The sequence below is a fragment of the Vidua macroura genome, chromosome 7 (assembly GCF_024509145.1).
Source record: "Vidua macroura isolate BioBank_ID:100142 chromosome 7, ASM2450914v1, whole genome shotgun sequence".
NCBI lineage: Eukaryota > Metazoa > Chordata > Aves > Passeriformes > Viduidae > Vidua > Vidua macroura.
The window spans coordinates 33,757,859-33,772,833 of NC_071577.1; the positions used below are offsets into that span (position 1 = coordinate 33,757,859).

Sequence of the window (14,975 nt, forward strand, 5' to 3'; positions counted from 1 at the left end):
GGGATGCAGGGATAGTTCTCAGAGGAATGCTGTCCAGATCTGCAGCTGGCACACAAAGCCCCGCTGCATTTGGGTTTTGCCAGTTTGTCCCCAAAGGAGTTCAGTCTCTGGGATAACTGTGGGTACCCTGCTACTCAGTGACACTGATGCTGGTGTTCTTTCCCCACAGGGAAGAGAATGGAGAGAGAGAATACTGCAGTTTTACGCTTTTCCCCATCAGCTTATAAACCTTTCTGTTTCCCAGAAAGACATTTTCTAGGAGCAAATCTCCTGTCTCAGGCAGGCATGTGCAGGAGAAATGTATGGACCAGTATTCTGCAAGAGCTCTTCCCCAGCTTAGTGGACCACTAGACCATAAGCTGGAAGGTGAGAAAAAGATTTGGCAGGAACCACTACCCCCAGTCAGATTTCCAGGTGCTTGGCTGGTTTGGGTAGTTGCAAACAAACCAATATTTTTCCTATGCAAACAGCAGGCTATGGAAATTATGTCATTTCTGCTAAATATTGAACAAATAATTCCATTTATCTGTAGAAGAAACGGGAACTGGACATTTTGTCCAGCAGGCAAATCAATGCCACTTTTAGGTGATTTTCTTCCCCTGAAAGTATAAATCAGTAAAAAACAAATACAAAGCATTACCTAGAATTTACTAGAGTCATCCTGAAATAGAAAAGGATGCTATCATAGCAGGAAAGTTTGCACTTACATCCTCTAAGTTGTGGAGCTTTTAAGACCCATGAGCAGAGTCACTGAGTAATACATGCCTACAGCACTGACATGTGGTTGTCCTTAATTTGGATATGGAGCCAAAACAACCTCCATAAAGGCCAAATCTCCATGGATACCCACCTATCCTGAGGTTCAAGTGGCTGGGTAGGGCCTGACCCTGAGTGACAGAGCAGGAACTGCAGCAGATGCAGGTGATGGTGCAGAGTATGCACTGCACTCATCACTGCTTGTCCCAGAGGAAAAAAAACACCAAGAACTCTTTGAGCTTCTAACCTACCAAAAAACTCAACAAGACCACTGGACCAGCCAAATATTTCAGCAGGAAATGGGAAAAATTTGCCTTTTGGCAGGAAGAGGAATGAATATGGTCAAGCAGGTTGTGTCAGAGCACCCTGGCTGTGTCTCCTGGGCAGGTTTGGGGCTGCTCTCCCATTTACTGCAGCTTATGGAAAGTTCTTGTCCTCACCGAGTATAAAATCTCTCTGTACAGTGAAATATAAAATGAATAGAGAGACTGAAGCTTAACATAATGGTACATGTAAGAGCCCCTGGTTGCTGGAAGTTATTGATGACCATGTGTAAGTTAAGGAGGTGTCAGAGATGTTTACAGATATATCAGATAAATGTTTACAGTCCAGCAATTCCACGAATAAAAATGTGACAGTGTCATTTAAGGCAACAGAAATTTGCTATTTAGCTAAAACAGACAATTTGCCATTTAGCTAACACAGACATCCAGAGTTAAAAAAAAAGGTAGTAGGAAGATGTGCAGATTTTATGACTTTGCTGCTACACAGTGTGTATATTTACATGAAATAATTAGCTGTAGTCTTGTTTATGTCAAATCCAATTTGCATTAATAAACTTCACCCAGCAAACGCTCTGATGCTGTAAGAAAATGCCCAGAAATGTTAGCAGCCATAAAAATGCAGAGTAAACACCGGAGCATTTAATTAATCAATTTCTGACATTACCAAGTAATTACAATTTCTGAATCGTTTTTTGAAAGTTTTTTATGAATATAAATCAACCACAACACATGGAAGAACTGCTGGTGGGAGGCATTTGACTTACGTAGACATATGGCACTTGCATGTGACTCCCACTGTCTAAAGAAGGCAAGGAGTTACAATAAAGATACAGAAACATTCATAGGATCTATTGCAGTGTTGGGAAAATTGAATTCTAAGATTATTAGAGATGTTTGGGATTCACAGATAAAGATGCTTCATTCTCAGAATGCATCAGACTTTTAAACTAACTTGAAGCACTGTCATCTATCCAACAACAAATACATCAGGACCTGAAGTTTTCTCTACCATTTTCTGTAATTGCTTTGTTATGACTTGTCCTCACATTTATTCTGGCAGCTTCTGATGAGGCACAATGTACATCCACATAAGTCAAGCCTATCTTCATATGGTTTCATTTCGACTAAAAACAACCTAATAAACAAACAAACAGTAGATGCTCATGCATTCAATCATTATAAGTCAGTAGCAAAAATTATAAAGTATACACTATATATAATCATAGGATGGCCTGATTATATAATATATAATTTATATATTATAAATATATAAATATATAAATTATATATTATATAATATAATCACCTTGATGACCATCAAGTTCTAACTCCCCTGCCATGGACAGGGACACCTTTCATTAGACCAGGTTGCTCCAAGCTCCATACAACCTGGCCTTGAACACTTTCAGGGATGGGGCAGCCACAGCTTCTCTGGGCAACCTGTGCCAGTGCCTCCTAATACCAAATCTCAACCCTCTCTCAGTTTGAATCCACTCCCCCTTGTCCTGTCACTCCATGCTCTTGTAAGACATCCATCTCTGTCTTTCTTGTGGGCTCCATTCCATTGAGATATAAAATATCTCAAAGTAAGTTAAAATACAACACAATGTTACAGGCACATCAATCTGATGATGCTGAAATATGTCCAAATATCACTGGACAAAATAAGATGAGGAAAAGTTCTGAGGATCTCCAGATTCTGACGCCCACTCTAAGGACAAGGATAACCTGAGGTTTGGCAAAACCCAAATTACCAAGCCTTTAGGGTTTGTATGGATGGAAAGCAGGGAATCTGGAGATGAGCAGATGATGTACAGCACCACAGGCTGGGATCTCTTTTCCAGACAGGTTTCACTTGCTTTCTCCAACCACCCCTCTTTTGTCCACCTGCCACCATGCTCTGCCCCACCCACAAACATTTTCACACAGAGGAGGGAGCTGGTTATAACACATTTGAAAATTTATCTCCATGTCGACAGCTCTGTTTGCAATGTCTCGCTTGTGCATATCTATAGTCAAGAAAAGATTGTCTCCAAGCTAATAATGTAGCATTGCTTGGAAAATCTCAGAAGCTGCTTCCAGCACTCCACCCCTTCCTGATATGCTGAATTTAGTGTGACTACTTACATCCATACATATCATCTGCATGATACATAAACACAAACACACAGAAAAATGATGGAACCTGCAAATAAATATGCTCCTAAATATTGCCTGTTCATTTTTCACTCTGTGCACAGAGAAAAAAAAAAAATTAATCTGAATCTAATAAAAAATATACCTTTGCATTTTCACAGTTTATTGCAAACAAAGCAGGAGCTGTGCTCACAGGGAGCTTTGTATACTCATGGTCTGCCTAAAACACATTTATTGTCACAACCAGGACTTGCATCAGCTTCAGCTTTGGGTATTGACTGATTGTAGGACACAACTGAGTTTAGGCATGGATCAGTTGTAAACTGCCGCCCAAATCACGCTTTTTCTTCAACCCTTCAAGTCCAACTCATGGACTAATTTCCACAAGATATCCAAGAAAATAAAAGCATTCATTAATGCAACAAGACTGGCCCTGCTCAGAGGTATTTGAAGGTAGGAAAATTTTAAAAAAACACCTCTGCAACATTCAATGTATTTTCTTGTAAATAACTATTCAGTTCCATTTGAGAGGAAGGTGGACTGTTCTGCAAAGCAGATTCTTATGAGGAGCTCACAGCCCCCATGCAGGACAGGCAGGCAGCATGATGGAACCTGACTTTCTGGGTCAGGGGATTAATCATAAGAAGTTTGGCATTTCCTAAGTGGTGTGTAGGCTGGACAGGATCATGTGATCCTGGCTGGAGATAAACTTTTCATGTATCAGGGATTTAGTGGAAGTGGATTTAGTAGAAGGAAAATGTTTCACTCTATAAGCAGAGGGTTCAATAAGGTCCCAGAAAGGAAATAAGAACTGGAATATTTGTGTCAGCAAACAGCACACAGGCATTCACTTATGTTGTGTGTAGGCCTGTTAAATACTTAAGCCAAAGCAGTGCCTTTAGTTACACACAATAATTCCAAGTCAAATCTGTGTGGAACAGAAGGCACAAAAGCACTGCAAGGACAATTTCTTGTTGGGCTGCAACTCCAACCCTGTCATCCCCACCAATGCTGTAAAAACTCACAGCCATAGGTACCAGTCTGGGATGGTGGCAATTTGCACTGGCACGATTAAAAGACCCGTGGGCTAAGAGGGAGATGCCCCATGGCAGCAGGAGAGCTCCTGGGGCATTTCCTGGGGTGAATTTGGATGCCAGTTGTTGAGTTTAATGCATAGGGGTAACTGAGCCTAATACAAAGCCTTTTAATAAAATAGGAATTGGTAGGTTTTCCCCTGAACTTATGATGCAAAGAAAAACTCCCTCTTCAAATCCTGTATATTACAGTTGTATTAATAACTATTATTATCTTGTGCTTTTATAAGTGATGTGAGGCACCATTATGCTCTGTCTCCTGAACACTTGTGACTCCATTATGCCATGTATGGTAGATGCTAAACAAACATAATGATGCTGCTCAATTTAACAAGAATCTATTTCCTTTTCATAAAAATTAAAGTGAAACTTTAGTTTAATTCAGCATTATAGAATTCACAGGTACAATGCAGTACCAGTGAAATCAGAGGTGTAATTTAGCTCCTGGTTAATGCTAATAATTTTTCTGCAATTGAATACTGCTGCACTGAATTGCAGATCCATCTCAAATGTTATATGCATAAAGATATTAGTTACAGTTATTGCAGAGCATTCTGTTTATTCAAATCAGACTGAGACAAACACAAACTGTAGCATGAAAGGCTGGAAAATACTTGCTTAGATAAATATTCATTGTCGGCTGCTATGCAGGATATATAGACACAATTCAGATTACATGATAGCTTTTTGTTTTATACACCATCTTGCCAGTTAGCATTCAAAAAGGTAACTTTAAAAATGCCTTTAATTTTATGTGTGCTATACAAAGTGATATACTTAGCTGTCTATATTTCTTACACATGAATCTTTAATCCACAGGAAACTTAATAGGAATGAAAAGTGGAAATATAAGCATAAATCTTTATATTTCTGGTAATACAATTTTGTCATTAACTGAAGCTTACTGGAAAAGTTCTTTGTGATATTTAACTGAATTACATTTTAAAGACCTTTATCATCATCAACTGGAAAATCTATGGCAACCAGTGATGAGTCCTGCTAGTCTACTCGCTCTGTACTGCCAAATTTGTGATGTTTAGACAGTGTCTCTGTCTTGGGAACCAGAGGCAGAGACACAATTTCCTGCAGAAGCCTTGGCTGTCATTGTTCTGAGACAATGAGAGAGCAAATTAAAAAACCCACCCTGTATCAATCCTGTACCTAAAAGCATTTTTTTCACATGAAGGTGACATCCCATTTCCAGTGTGTAAGGGTGTTATGGGCCAACTTCAACTGGAATCATACTGACCTTGAGGGAATTAACTGAGGCCACGTCAGTCCAAAATGAGCATAGACAAGATGCTGAAAGTAATCAGGTTTCACTCTCTACTGTCAATGGATGGTTTTTAGAGTAATTGGACCGAAAGATTTTCAAACACTGGTTTGAAAAAGTTTCATTTGGGGATAGTAATTATTGTACACAAACACTCTGGAATGTACTGGCCTCTTGCTATTATCTAGCATTTGTTAAGCATTTCATGTTTTTGAGTATTCAAAACCAGTGGCAATAATAGATGTACAACAGAAAGGCTGAAATTCTGCATCTGAACTGTGTAGGTGCTCCAGTCACAGACAGTTTATTGTATGATTTTCTCAAGAGTTAATGATTTAGATTAATTTCCTAAGCCTAAGATGTTTGCATGCATAGTCTAGATCAGAAATACTGACCTCACATTAAATCAGAGGAGAAAAAAACCCAAAACAACAGCTTCAAGAAACTTTAGCAGTTAAGAGAGGTTCCAACCCAGAAACTGCTTCTTTCCCTTTCAAATCTGCATCATCTACACCGACATGCCCTTCATAGCTATTATTTTTGAAAGGGTTGATTAGTGTTGAAGGCTCTGCTTTGCCCCACAGCTCAGGCAGGGCAGGTCTCCCAGATGTCCAGCTCCCATCAGAAGTCACAGTGGATTGGAATTTCTCATGTGTCACTCACATAAAGAGAGGCCCACCAGGGAAGTGTGGTTTTCAGGTGTTACAGACATCCAGAGAATCATAAAACTGAGCTGCTGCCCCCACTGAGCCGTGCCCATGTAATGTTGCGTGGCTTTGCTGTGAGAAGTGCTGAGCATCTGCAGGTCTCCTTGATGCTGCAGAATTAAACTTATTCAGGGGAGAAAAACCAATTTCAAAACTTTACATACAGTCCTTAATCATTCATTTAAAAAGCATTTCCATAGCCATCAACTTGACAGTATCTAAATGAAAAGACTCAGAAAATCTCTTGTTTTCCAACAGGAAATGTGTTCAGGGATAGGCATTTCACATGTATAGAGAAATTTACAATAATCATGTCCTGATGACAAGTCTAGAAAAGGATTTACATCTAATAGGAATGATCTAATTTATCTTTCATACAGTAATACCCAGTGGCTATTGTGAACATTTTATTATGAAGGAAATCAAAGACAACACAAGAAAATTAATGTTTTAAGGGAAAGTCGTATGGTCCATTTAACTCTTCTTTTGACTGTCCACATAATGCAATGAGTTAATTTGCTTCTTTTCATATGCTTGAATAATAGAAATAACACTTCCCATAAATCATCTACAAATGCTTTAAGAAGAAAAGCAAGCTAGTAGGTATAAAGTTTTTGAATTACTTCTATATAAATGCATATCACAGGTATTTCTGCAATTTCTCTCTTGAAGAAAAGGTCCTTATACTGAATACCAACCTTCCTTCTCTTCTCCTTTCCAAATTTTTTTAGTTTAGACCAAACACCTCACTACACAACAGTAATATCCCATCTGTATGGGACTCAGTGGACATTTTGTCACAAACAAGTGTAATACAGTCACTGCTTGGATGTGGAGACAGTGGCACACTGTGACAGCAGTGCAAGAGCTCTTAGCAGGAAGCTGCCTTAACACTTCATGATCGAGGACTTGGAGGGAAGCACTCAAAAGTTCTGCAGGTGAGCAGAGCCATTTCTCTTGTCTCACCTCCCTTTCTTCCAAGTACCCTTTATGACTGAGTCTTGTAAAAGAAAACTGTTCCACCCAAAGGTTTTTGTGTAGCAGTGATGGGATAGAGCCTCAAAGGAAAGATCTCCATGCACCTGGGATGTGACCTGACATCCTGATCAGTTCTCCTGATGTAGCCTCTCCTGATGAGGATGCTGGGGTAGGATTTCAGACAATGCCTAACTCTGCAGTGTTTACTTAAACAAACAAATCTCAGGGCTCAGTATGGCCTGGGTCTTTCAGTCCAGCCACTTCTGCCTGTGTCACTCCATTTGTTGAAAGGAGAAGCACAAATCACAAAGGAATAAAAATAACACAGTATTGGAGCATTTAAACAACTAAAGATGTAGATAGGCACCTGATGAGATTTTAATGGGTATGTGCTCATTCTGCTTCCTTGGAGATTTCTGAAATGCCTCTAGACTTTTTGTTAAATTTTAAAAACTGTCTCCCCATTCCTTTCTGTGTATCTAACTGCTTTGCTTCTCATTTTCTGAGAGGAGGAGGGCAAGGAAGCCAAACTTATAAATTCCTTTCCTTGCATTCATATGGAATAAGGTGAAGAAAAATTCCCTCTGTACATATTTGAAAGACTCAATCACTTATGTGGATAGCAGAATTCCCCCTTATATTACTTTGCATTCATGCATCACATGCCTGGGGCCAGAAGGACATGCTGAATATGAGAGTATCTGTCTAGCCACAAAGTAAATATGGTGCACAGGAGGATTAAGACAAGGCAAACGAGTCTGCTGTTTCAGACTGCAAAACTTTTCAGGCTCTTCTGCAATGCCAAAAAAAGTTAAGGAGTTCACAGAGATTATTGGACTGATCTTCATACTGGGGGAAACTGTGTCACTGAACAAGTCCCATTCTCTGATTCATCCTGGCAGGACCATGGATGAAAACAAGACAAGCTCAGTCCTTGAGCCTGGTGACATCCAAACCTGACATCCAAAACATGCCAGGTGTGGTTGTGCATTATACACACACACATACACATGAAAACAGCTCGTTCAAAAGGTGTTTCTTTAGTTCAGATCCTGTGACTTATCTTACAGCCTTGAAACCTGGAGAGGCCCTTTCCATGAGGGAGTCACACAATCAGCTCCAGAGACATCTCAGTGATTTTTTGCTGCTTTGGCAGATTGCTTTACCTGTGCCAATATGTATCAGCTGATAAATCTCAAGCCATATTAAACTGTTCTACCTTTCAAATTTTGCTGAAAAAGACCTTTAGATTATTTGTCTCCTAAAATGCTCCTGATTAGAGCTCTGCTTTCAAATCCAGTACTAAGTTATTAATCATGGCAGAGTTTTCTGCTTTCCACAAATCAATAATTATGCATTTAGCCATGATTAGTGCTACATGGGGAAAAAATTGTTTTTAAAAAGGCAGCATTCAATTCTTAGCCGATAGAGAACATCATAAATGCAGCTTAGAGTTGGAATATTGTGGAGATGTACTATTCTCCTGGGACATCTGGGGGTTTTCTCCACATCTAATTTTTAATTTATGGCACTGATATGCTCTAACTGCTCTATCTGAAAAAGACATGAGGCACACATCAAGAGGAAGTTCTTGAACATGACTGCAAACTTGGAAGCATTTACTAACCTATAATCTATACAAGAGCACTAATTTGTTTCATAATGATTATTTGTATTTCCTTAAAGCCTTGGGAAAGTTTTCTAGTGGATAGCACTGCAATCCCAGTGACACCTAAGCACAATTCTAGGCTGGATTTCTGCCACCAATTCACACCATTTTGTCCATCACCATGTATTAGCTCCCAGAGAGGCAGTCAGATGTGGAGCCCAGCTACCCTGCTGTCCATGCCTTGGCCACCCAAGGTCAGAGGAAAATCTCAGTCTAACAAGGCTGCAGGGAGGACTGAGTTTGCAAATGAACTCCAAGTTTAGGGAGATACAATAGGGAAAGGGATGCAGTGTGATATCAATATCAGATATTCAGTAAGAGAGGTGTAGTGTTATTGCTATTAATTAACTTGATAAGATGATAGAGCAATATCTGTCTTCATTGCTAAACATGAAGAGCAGCATCAAAGCCCTTTCTGAGCCCATGGGGCTGCTCCCTGTCCTCACACCACCCAAGGCACACAGAAATGCTCCCTGCTTAGTCAAGGTGTGCTACTCACAGCAAGGAAAGGGAACAAGAAAGAGTTCCCACCAGTCTCTGAAATCTAAAAATTTCAGGTAATTATTATTATTAAATGATAAAATTATGGGACTTGTGGCTCACGGACAATAAACATAGGCCTGTCATTTAATGTTTTAATTTTGTGCACTTAGAGGCTCGCTCATGCCTGCAAACATGTTTTCCAAGACACAACTGGTGACATTTCCCACCTTCTCATCTATTTTCCTCCTGTTGCTCATGTTATGACTAAAAGCAGCAGGCTTATATTTTTCTCAGTGGGAAATATGTCACCTGCTGTTGAAAGAAAAGCAATTATCGTGTCCTCGCTAAATCTTTGGCCTATTTGTGTAGAGCTTTAGAGCTTAAAAATATAAACATCCTGCTCTGTGCCAGTGTAAGTGGTTAGACACTCAGAATCCCAGCTGGGATCCCCCTGGATGTCACCTTCAGTGCCTGTTAAGCACAGGGAAAGATGCCAAACCCGAGTGCCTTTCCCATAACTGTGTCTGATCACTGGAAATTAAAAGTGAACAATGTGCTCCCCGCTCCAGCACAAGACACCTCAAAACATTATGTTCTCCCTCTCCCCCCTTACTCCAGGAGTCAGTTAATACTTTTCAGCTTTATTGAAACAAGATTTATGTCTGCTCTACATTTAAGCAGTTGTTTTCACTCCTTTTGTGTGTTTTTATGTGGCTGTAAACCTGTCTGACAAAGGGACAGGTATTTTATTTGCACAATGTCAGATGCTTTTCCTCTCTGCAATCTCCAGTTATCAAACAGAAAAAGTCTCAGAATCAAAATGAGAAATAAGACAACTGGACATCTACATTGCAGCTGGCCAAAAGCAATGAAGGAAACAAACTCACAAACTCTGTATATATATATATATATATATATATAATATATATATATATGTGTGTGTGTGTGTACACACACACACAAAAGGATGTAGAGATGCATGCTGAGACAGTTCTCAATATACAAAGTTCGTTTCTCATAAGTCTGTTGCTATTTAGAAAGTAATTTTTCCCACAGAAGGGAAGGAAACATATATAAACACTTGAAAGGAAAAGGGAAGAGTTATGACTAAATTTAAGGAAAAAAATTAATCTTCCACTAATTCTGAAATGAAGTTTCTAACAGTACTGATCAGTATCCTAAGATTTAAGGAAGATGATCTCAAATCAGTTCTAGGGAAAGGATCAGCAACCTCAGTACTGGGCATTATTTCAGGAATTAAAAGAAAAGGGTTCTCAATTTTAACTACAATATGATCCCAGCCAATAATAATAACAACAGTCAAGAAGAATTATTTTCCCTAACATAAATTAAACAGTTACTTAACATTTTAAATAGGGATAATCTACAAACACATTTAGAAGGCTCTGTCTATGCAACTGTGGGATTTTAGAAGAAAACACACCTTTATACATCTTTTTATTTCTAACAAAGCATGCAAGTGCAAGCAGCAAAGTCATTTTTTCAATGAAGCACTGCATTTAGTGTTTCATTTGAAAATACGAGAAGAGAACTCTTTATAGGCATTTTCTAAGTATTTGTCTTATGTTAACCATGTTGGATAGATCACAAAGGTCTAGAATCTCTTTACCCAGATAATAATTATACTTTTGCCATCTTCTATATCTTAAAAAAACACACAAATTTTCAATTAATGAACATTAGGGAAAATGTAACCCTGTGCAAGCTTGCACTGAAGAGAGAGATTGAGATTATATTCTCAAATATATATATCAAGTATTCCCAAAATAAGTGACCTTATTTCTGACCACCTTCTCCGCTCAGACCCAGTGTGCAGGCTGCTCCTCCAGTCACCTATCCACCATGCTGTAGCAATGCCTTTAGTGGTGAAGATAAAAACACTGTTTACTTGCTGATAGTGTTTGGCAGGATTCAGATAAGGACCTGAATCCTTCTCCAGTTCTGAAGGCTGCAGGTGATCTGTATTACACAGTGTACAACATCCATAGTAGGCTGCAATTTAGCATTTAAATCTATATATACAACATAAAAACAGGCAAGGAAATCTGTGTGAAGAAAACTAGATTTGTGCTGCTTGTTAAAATAAAAATTCCCAAATTCTATTTGCAGTGTTTTGTATTATGGACAGCCTTTCCTCACTTTTGTTCTACCACAAGTGTACCTGGTGTTGCATGAACATTCAGTGTATACTTTCCCAAATACACTGGTTCTTGCTGGCCAAGAATTTATCTGAGGTGAAGAAGGAACATTGCAGAACAGACTAAATGTTTTCCTTCATGTGATCTGCTGGAAACAAGGGCTTTTAATTTTTAAGGAGATTGAAACACTCTGCAGAGGTAACTGTTCAGAATTGCAGCCTATGAACTAAATTGGTATTTAACAGCATGACCTATAAAATCTTTCTTTCCTAAGCTGTGATACAGCATTTGGTCTTTGCTGAGAGCTACCAAAAGATTCAGTGATAATGTACACGCAAGGCTTCTTCCATTCCAAGTCATTTTGGATGTGAGTTGCCAAAATCTATAGCATGTGGATGTATTTTTATTTCATTTCATTTCATTTCATTTCATTTCATTTCATTTCATTTCATTTCATTTCATTGTTTATATTCTGTTTCTGTTTCTCTTTTCCAAAAACTCTCTAGAAAAGCTGACTTTTAATTCCAGAGTCAGTATTACACCCACTTTGATCAGTGAATCACAGACCTTTCAGTCTGTCCTGTGAAAGTTCATGAGGTTCACTATGGCTCTTGAAATGGCACTTTGTATCCTCAGTTTCTAACTTTTTATGGCCTTCTAATATTGAGTCACAAGAATTATCAGACTCATATCTACAACAGATTTGTACTGAGACTACAGAAGAGAAATAATGTATTTCCCTTCTTTTGTCAGCTGTGAATGAAAGTGGTAGCAGACCTCTAATCCTTTCTCTATGGGCAGATGGCTGTTTGATGTATGTACTCATCTACAAACAAAATTCAGAAATTCATTTGGCTTTCTCTTCATTCATTATGTATTATTGGTCTCCCTTCATTTAACATCAAAGGTGAAAGTAAGATGACTGCCATTCTTTATGTTAATTGTTCAGTTGATTAGTCATGAATAATAACACTTAGAATGTATCCAGTTCTTTACATCTCTAAATTACTTTATAAACTTAGTACATCAAAAATCGGAGACTTTTTACCAGAACTTACTTTCTAATAATTATTTTCCGAAAGGAAAAAAGCCAGTGTCACAGTGTTTAGTGGTCTGAGGTACCAGTGCACAGAATGCATGAGCTTTGATGAGGTTTTGCATTTCGCTCTCATGTCATAAATGCTTCTCTTCTGCACACATGGAAACAAGCAGGCTGCAAAGGGGATGAGAAATGAAAGAGTAGGGAAGCATTATGCCAGTGAAGATTAATTTATTGGAGGATTTCATACCACACCTCCTGTTGCCTGACTGCCCAGAACAGGGTAAATATGGAACAAACTTCACCTGCATGGTGGTTCTACCGAGGGCTAACTTCCCCTACCTTTGAGGGTGAAGACAAGCCATGGATAAACTGCATCCCTGTGATTCTCCATACTCTATTCTGCTTGCCAAGAACCTGCTGCTGGTGTTTGGCAGGTTTTTGTTAACCAGTTCAGGGTAATTGTCTCCCAAGTCAATGCGCCCTTGTCCCTACCTATGGAACCTACTGCACCAGTTTTCATTGCATAATTACTCCTGAATTACCCAAATAAATGGTGATAAGTAATGAGAGCAGGGACTCAAATGAGAATACTAACAAAGTTAGAGATGTCAACGGAATTTCCACATACCAAAAAGGGGAAATAATTCAGCAGAAAGCTGGAGTGACATCGCGGTGGCTGTGCTATCCACAGGTGTCCCCTGTGGATGCAGGTGCACAGCTGGCAGCCTGAGCGCATTTTATGCCTGACACTGAGTATCAAGAACTTTCCACTTGTATTATTTCATGTAAATGAAGAAGTTTGTATCACCTCAGTGTATTTCCTATGAATTTTTAAGCAGAGAGTTTATCCAAGATGTTTTAAACACAAGTTTCTATTTAAAGGAACTTATTCTTCTTTAGGAAGAGCAAAATTATTAGAGATTGTGTATCTAAATGAAGGCAGTTTATGTACAGGTTTGTATGAGAATAGATTTTGCTGGAAAAAAAATAGGATTGTCCTGAAAGAGATCACCATGTCCCAGGGCAGTGAGTGAAAATATGTTCATGAAAGGATCCTAGCCCTTTCTGTAGGGAACTAAACACATCTTCATGCCAAGAACAAATGCACAGAGAGAGAATAAAGAGGCCAAAGCCTGTTTCAGTGCTGGACCTCCCCAGTCACTAGAGCTGCCTTCCATGCACATGCTGGCTCTATGTGTTGTGACACATGTCAGGGCCAGCTGTGCTCCTGCCAGTTCACATTAAATACCAGTGATTCCACAGCTATTCTCTGCCTCTGCCCTGCATAAGAAAACTGACCATGAAAATCTGTTTTCCATGGGACAGCTCACTTGAGTGTTACATATTGTTACCTGCCAGGCTGAAAATTCAAAAAGTGTAAAAAAAATTCTCTGTATCAGTTGTACAACCAATGTTTTAATGATCATGAACCCGATAAACAATTACAGGCTTTGAAATGTGCTCTTTAAAAGCAATTAAAAGCACTGGTCCAGTGTCAATGATGGCTTCTAGGGGCTAAATGAAACAAATAAAGCTATTAAAATAAGTGGGTGCTTAACCTCAAACCTTCACATGATGTTGAGTGTTACTTAGAACATTTCTGTTAGTTTACAAGTGACAATGCTATTGCAGTAAAATTTTTATCATTTTTTATCAAAATTTAGCCTCATACCTGCAAGAGTAACCAGCCACTGTCAGTAAAATGGTTGAAACAGCAAGACCAGTAGTAACAGTCATGCAGTTCATCTGAACCATAAACACTTCAAAAATCTTACTTTACCAAAAGTGCTTTGATTACATAAAAGTGGTTTCCATTTAAAATAACTATGCATTTCATCCTTATTATAGTTAAACTGAATGCATTAGATCCTTGACAACACAGAAAAAGCTATAAATGAATGAATAGCCCATTTCAGCCACCTTGACATGATTAGTCTGTAGCATAAACTGTGCAATGCATCAATTGCATTATGATTTACTGGAGAGCCTGGTATGTTACAGAAATGACTGATACTTAGGCTCCTGTGCATTTTTTTGCTTCATTTAAAAACTAGTCCCCTGGGTTTTTGCTTAATAAAAACCATATACATTGCTGTAGTTGTAAGTCATAAATAAGCCTGATCTTGGGTCAGGGCTAGCAGGAGGATCCTGGGCTCTGGAGGCAATGAAGGAATGCCAACGACACTTGACATCCTGCAGTTTTTGAGCATGACTTCATGGGGCTGGGTGGGTGGGTTGGTGTGATTGCAAACACTTGAACAAATTTCACTGGGAGCCCTGGGAGTTCCTTAGGAGGTAATAAAGTGCAGGCATTCAGAAAGAAACACTGAAGGCAGATCATCAGGGTCTCAGGAGATACTTTAAATTTCTCAAGAGAACCCCATTACAAGTGAG

The 14,975-nt window shown here is 38.9% G+C and overlaps 1 protein-coding gene and 1 long non-coding RNA gene across 2 annotated transcripts in view; one reads left to right on the forward strand and one right to left on the reverse strand.

Annotated features, from left to right (window-relative positions):
• NCKAP5 (NCK associated protein 5) overlaps positions 1-14,975 on the reverse strand; it is a 347,717-nt gene that overhangs the window by 242,733 nt on the left and 90,009 nt on the right. The gene's annotated exons all lie outside the window — the stretch shown is intronic.
• On the forward strand, positions 7,118-8,424 carry LOC128810270 (uncharacterized). The gene is made up of 3 exons (XR_008437992.1): positions 7,118-7,188; positions 7,280-7,397; positions 8,299-8,424. It is a non-coding gene; the product is annotated as an uncharacterized LOC128810270 (long non-coding RNA).